We start from the raw sequence: 7,123 nt of genomic DNA on the forward strand, positions 1-7,123 counted from the left end.
GTAGATGGAAAAAAAATAAAAATAAAAAAATAAAACAGGAATGCCTGGGGGGCAGTTGGTGAAGCGACTGCCTTCAGGTCAAGTCATGACTCTGGGGTCCTGGGATGGAGCCCCCCATTGGGCTCCTTGCTCAGTGGGGAGTCTGCTTCTCCCTCTGCCTGCCGCTCCCTTTGCTTGTGTGCTCTCTCTCGTGCTCTCTCTCTCTGGCAAATAAGTAAATACATAAAATCTTTAAAAAACAAAACAGAACAAAACAAAGAAAACCTTTTGCAGTACTTAGTTCTTCCAAGGCTTGTGCTAAACTTCTCCTGTCAGATGCAACAAGTCCAGACAGCATGCATAATACCTTGGTAGCAGCAGCACACTGTGCCTGTTCCCACTGTGGCCCCATTGTGTATGATTATTTGGAGCCTCTGGAGGACTGTGAATCATATCTGGAAGAGAAGGGAAGAGGAAACAGCATGAGTGCCTGGTTGGGAGGAGGCCCGCTGAAGTTGTGCAGGGCAAGCCTGAACATGTCATTGGTGCAAACCCAGGCATCTTTGATTAATAGGAACATCATCTTTAATAGGAATTTGGTGGAAACCCCATGATAGGGTCTTCATCAGCCTACAGCTGGCCCATAACCTTGCTGATGATGCAGCTATCTGGTGAGGGCTGATGGTCCTGCCCTGTGATGCTGCGCTGGATTTTCTGGAATGAAAGACTAGACAACTCACAAGGGCAGTTTTCTCCTGGAACTGTAGTCCTTCCCATGTAAGACATGATGAATCAACATAAATAGTGCCTAGTTGGGTTCTGTCTTTATCAAATAACTGTAGTAATGTTGAATGAAGCTGGATCCAGTCTGCTCCTGTGTTGGCTTGTCTCTCATTCTGGGGTATCACCAGCCTCACTGAGACGGGAAGGGTTGGCATGATGGCGGCAGCAGCGGCCACCTAGCACGGTCTGCTTACCCTACCACTTTGGAACTGAAATCAACTAACATCTGTAGTTTCAAGTGAAAAACAATGGGATTTATAAAACTTTCTGACAACTGATCAATATACTCAAGAGTTTGATATACTCTCAGATATTCTGAAATTTATTTTAACAATTTGCCTTAGTTGAAAATAAGTTGAAATAGATTTTTCCTCAATTTATTTTGCAATATGATAGGTGATAGGTTATATGGACTGACGGCAAAAATAAGAACGCAAAGGATGCAGTAGCACAGATCAATCTTGTTAGGAAAATGGGCAAGAAATGAAAATATTGCAGACCATAATATTTTTTAAACCCCTAAATGTATAATCTTATTCTTTGGATATACATGTGTTTATACTCAGAGCAGATGATTAAAGGGCCCAGAGACTACCACAAATACCTCTCCTTCCTCTAATTACTGAAATTACTTGTAATCAACATTCTGAAAAATATGCTCATTTAACTTCTTTAAGCAGCCCCCAAAGCCTCTGGCAGAGAGGATATATCATATCAGCCACAGCATCAATCCTAAACCATTTCTTAGGATTAACCCAAGAACCAGTCTCAGGTGACCCTACTGAACTTCCAGATCTTGACATTAAAAAACAGTGACAGCCTGAGGGTTGCAGCTGCAGTTTCCTTCTTTCTGTTAATGTTAATGCTCTGAAGTCTGCTTGAGGGAAGGGAGGCAGACTTCTATTTTCTGACTGCCTAAAATTATTTTACTGAGAAATGATCCATATAGATCAACAGTCAAAAATTTTCTTTTTCAGAAGACCCCCCCAAAAGAGGGGGAATATATAAAGATTATTCTCGCCAAAATATAAAATAAATTGCTACCTTTAAAGCAATACTTTTAGATAAAAAGCTCTAAAAACAGAAGAGTAAAAGCATATTGGGGCTCAGTGCCAGAGGAAAATATATATTTATTAAATTCACCTGAATGTGAGGACTGTTTCACCACATTATCTCCTGTGCCTTCCAACAAATGAATCTTTTTGTCAATATCCCCCAGTCATCATTGCTGTCCAGACACTTAAAAAAAAAAAAGACCATAAAGTATGAAAAAATACAAAGAGCTTCTATACTAATTTTAGAGAAAGTGAGTTAGTCAACATTATTTGCATATAGTTATGACATTCAGCAGACAGAGCCAAGCATCTTACTTGTTTTGCTAGAAATACATACAATTTCCCCTCCAAACAGTAATATATACTTCTTGTCAGAATTAGGACAAAGTAGTGTGCATTTTCACAACCAGGTGAAAGTAAATTTACATATATTTGCAAACACTACTTTAGACTCATTATAATAGTTTTACATTGCAGACGAAGCTGATCATATGGTAGCAATCGCTACATTACATTAGTTTATACTTAATTTCAGGAATAAAAATAGGAAAGAATTTTTCATTTACCAGAACATATGTCCACGTGCATTGCAATTTCATCATAAAACCCTATATTAAACTATTCTAAGCCAAAATTTAGCAATAAATAAGTTTTAAATATAGAGGCAAGGATATAATTGTTTAAGAATTTTGGATTTAAATATTTCAATTGTAGAGAACAGATTCATTCATTTCTGTCGAATAAGCATTTCTTGAAAACTTACGTCAAGTGCTCTGCACTAAGAATATAAAGTTGGAAGAAGAGCTTCCTGACCTTATGAAATGTACGATCTAATAGGAAGTGAAGCAAACAAACAAAAAAAGGACCATAATGTTATGATAGTCCTATAATAAAAGTATGCAAAGCACATGCTGAGAATCCACAGAGCTAGACAGCTAGTCATGAAAAGTTGCAAAAAGAATGCTATTAGTGTTAAGTTTCAAACATAGTTGATCAGCAGATTTTGCCTTATGAGGTCACATAATAAAATGTAATATTGGTAATACTGTGTAATATAAATATGTCAAATTATAGGAAGATATATTAAAGTGGAATGTGTATTTACTGGTTGGCACAACTCAAACTCACTCCTACACTAACACTAAGAGTTAATATTATTTTTCTCTTTTCTACATTGCATGGGGTAGCTGTGGACTGCTCTAGAGTCTCACACAAACAAGCAAACAACCTGTTAAACCTGAAAATTCATGGTCAGCATTTTCAAGTTGGCATTCAGTAATCCCTTACTATCAGTCCATTTGGTCTGCTATAACAAAAGTGCCGTAAACTAGATGGCCTGGAAACAACAAATGTTATTTCTCACAGTTCTGAAGCCAGGGAAGTCTAAGACCATGGCACCTTCCAGTTCAACGTCTGGTGAGAGCCATTTCCTCAGGGATGACCACCTTTTCACCATAAGCTCACAGGGCAGAAGGGCCAAGAAAGCTCTCTGGGATCTCTTCTAGAAAGGCACTAATTCTATTCAGGAGGGCCCTGCTTTTCTGACCTAATCACCTCCTGTGGGCCCTACCTCCTAAAGCAATCACATTGAGCATCAAGTTTCAGCTTATGAATTTAGGGAGGGGGAAACACATTTAGTTCACTATGGTATTCTAATGCATTTTCTAATCAGCGTTCTTGGATAATACCTGCAACAATATTTTCAAGTTTTATCCATTCTGAGCATTTGACATTGCATCATATTTCACTAAAAAAAAAAAATAGAGAAGATAAACATTTCCAATTCTTGGCACACACAATCCAAACCTATCTCAGCAGACCTGCCATTTATAATTTCATACATGCTTTAGTCCAGACTGTGTCCCTCCTCCTATGATGGCAATCTCTCAGTTTTGCTCTAAATCCCAGCCTTTCCCCTAATGCTTTTATTCCCAGTTTTTCTATTCTTTCATCTCCTGTTTGTATTCCATTATCTACCCCTTTGATTTTAATGTATATCTTTATATATTAGTTGACTTCCATCTTAAGATTAAAAATTGAGATTTTTTACCCTTCCACAACTGTTCTCTTTCCTCTTCATAGCCACCTGCGGTATGTGCTGACTACAACCCAGTTCCTGTCTCCCCATCTCTCATTAACTCTAAGTGGCCCCTGGTCTAGCTTCTACCCACCACATCACCAGGGAACTCCAGGGCAGTCTCACAGGACCTATCCAACAAAAACATTTTATACTTCGCAATATTTGATACAGTATTCAAGACTGTTGAGAACTAAGCTGAGTAAATATTTGTTAGTCTTCTTTATTTCTAAAGAAACCTTTAAATAACTATAAACATAAAAAGTGATGGACACTCCCCCCCCCAAGAACAAAAAGCACTGAATGTTTTCGATTATTTTGTGTCTGTACTCCAAAGTGGCAGAAAACAACCATCCCCGTAACTCTAAATGACAATAAATAAATGTTAAAAGGAAGAAGCCTAGGTGGTGTTAACTGGGAAAACTATTCTTTCTTTAGAATGTTTATAGCATGCATTTTCTCTAAGGAGATCTGCTGATTTTTAGGGTCATGCTTCTGAGTAAGAGTTGTAGTAAAAGAAATAACAGGCCATGACTTCTTGATAAGTAGAACAAGCTAGAAAGGGAGTTTTACTGGACTTCAACATGAAGCCTCTCCCTTATTTGAAGCCTGAAGGAAAGGGCAGAGGAAGTACTAAAGAGGTTCTGTGTCTGAGGGAGGGAGGGAGGGACAAAAGTCCTAAAACTGACAGTTGGGGAGGAGGAGCAGGTGAGAATGGGTGGGAAACCAGGAGAGTCTGTTTTGTGGGAAAGCCACCCAGTTGTCACAAACCATCCTAAACACTGAAGTTAACAGGCGGTTTCTCCCGTGCTGTGTAAGTCAAAATCCGAGTTAACTGGAACTTTAATCTTAGTACTTTCTTGGTTTTAACTCCATTTTAAGATTTCCCAGGACTTTCCAAGCAGAAATTGGCACTCTGGAATACGATTCTTATGAAGTCTAACCGCAACGGAACGACAAAGGAACGGAAATCGGATGCATCCTACTCCCTTTCTGCCTCCACGGAAATAAGGACCATCCATCCCCATGAGGAGACTTTTGCGAGGAGTCCCTACGGCAGTTGGCAGTGAAGATACCCAATGCTCTGCAACAGTTGGTCTCCACAAACACAGGGCAGAAAGTAAAACCAAACTTGACAGCACTCTGTAAATTAGTTTGGGAATATCCTTTCCGAGGGAAGTAGGCAGAAGTATCTAGGATATACATATTAACTCCCTTCTTCATTAATTAATGCATTTTAAAAAGTTATTTCTCTATCTCTGTCACTTACCCCAGTCTCCTTCCTTGATTTATATTAACCAAAGCTTTAAATGTTCAAAATTCTCAGTCTTGGTCCAAATTCCTTTGCTTTCTTATTAGTCACAAACCCAGTGAATTCTATCTCAAAAATATTTCTTCAATACAAAACGTCTCTAGCTTCATGGTAGCACCTGGTCTAAGCCACAATGATTTCTTGCTTTGTCACCTGCAGGAGCTTTCTAGTTATATACATTCACTCTAGCTTTCTCCCAGATGCTTCTCCACAAAGCATCCAAATAATCCTTTCAATATATGAATATTAGCTCTTGTTTTCTTACATAAAATATTTCAGTGACCTTCCTTGCTTTTTGGTTAAATATCCTAAATTCTTACCACTTCATGTAAAGTCATGCCTAAATATCACATCTCAGAACACTACACTCTCCCTTACTCCTATGCCCTGAGCCACAATCACGGTATTGGAGTTTCTCATACTTCCTAAGCTACTTCCTAAGGACCTTGGTTCTTTATGTTTTTCACTTTTTTTTTTTTTTTTTTTTTTAATATCTCTGCCATACAAGAAGTTTCCTTTAGCCTTTAACAATCACTTCCTTCTTTTCATCTTAGGTAATTTCTATATATCTTTTATAAATGATCTTAGATATCAGGTATTTATGGATGTCTTACTCTGAACCCCAACTCAGACTATATTCCTCTGATGTCAATATCTGTGTGTGTGCACATGCACAGGCATGTGGGGTATGTACTCCCTGTATCCTAGTTGTTCATGGTGCTTATCTACTATAAATATGTTTATAATTATGACTTATCTCTATCTTACCTTACTTAACCAAAACTTTATTTTGGAAAGGAACTGGGTCCATCCGAATTTTACTTTTTTGCCCTCAAGAGCACAAGGCAGTCTTCTTCTGGTCCTTTTTCTTCCCTAACTCTATTTTTTGGATCTAAAAATATGTTTTAGAATGAGAGTCAAGGTAAGTCACGAATCGGGTTTGAGAATACAGCCAAATGTCAAAACAGTAACAACAGACAAGTGAGCCAAAAGATGAAAAGATGTGAATAAAATAAAAGATAAGTATGAGCCTAGAAGAGAGAGCTCTGGAAAACTAATGTCCCAAAAGAGTTCCAATTATCTTTTCTGAAAATAAAAATTTGAAAAAACAAAAAAAACATACAGGTTAAAACTTCCTTTCATTTTCATTTATTAAAAAATGCATTTTTTGAAATATTACCACCATTCCACTTTCAAACACAATAGCTGTATTAAGATGGTCATGGCTCCTTATAGTTATTTCCACGTGCGTATGGCTTTTTAAATAATTACAGCCGAGGTAGAGGTTGGTCTACTGACTTTTTCACTCAACTTACCATAAACATTTTTCTGCGGTGTTTACAATAATCATTTTATTTTTTTTTTTTTTTATTTTTTTTTTTTTAAAAAGATTTTATTTATTTACTTGACAGAGAGAAATTACAAGTACACTGAGAGGCAGGCAGAGAGAGAGAGAAGGAAGCAGGCTCCCTGCCGAGCAGAGAGCCCGATGTGGGACTCGATCCCAGGACCCTGAGATCATGACCTGAGCCGAAGGCAGCGGCTTAACCCACTGAGCCACCCAGGCGCCCCTACAATAATCATTTTAGTAAGGGCAGATTACACCACTGAATTAGTGGTTCACTAACTGTTCCATGATTTCTACGTCCACTTTTCTTCCAATTTTTTCTATTAAAAATAAGTCTATAACATGAAAAAGTGTTCATCATCACTAGCCATCAGGGAGATTAAAATTAAAACCACATTGAGATACCATCTTACAGCAGTTAGAATGGCCAAAATTAACAAGACAGGAAACAACATGTGTTGGAGAGGATGTGGAGAAAGGGGAACCCTCTTACACTGTTGGTGGGAATGCAAGTTGGTGCAGCCACTTTGGAGAACAGTGTGGAGATTCCTCAAGAAATTAAAAATAGA

General features: G+C 38.0%; 1 pseudogene; it reads right to left on the reverse strand.

Annotated features, from left to right (window-relative positions):
• Positions 1-400: 400 nt before the first annotated feature.
• LOC131813590 (nuclear transport factor 2-like) lies at positions 401-874 on the reverse strand (annotated as a pseudogene).
• Positions 875-7,123: the final 6,249 nt, after the last annotated feature.

This window comes from Mustela lutreola, chromosome 13 (assembly GCF_030435805.1).
Source record: "Mustela lutreola isolate mMusLut2 chromosome 13, mMusLut2.pri, whole genome shotgun sequence".
NCBI lineage: Eukaryota > Metazoa > Chordata > Mammalia > Carnivora > Mustelidae > Mustela > Mustela lutreola.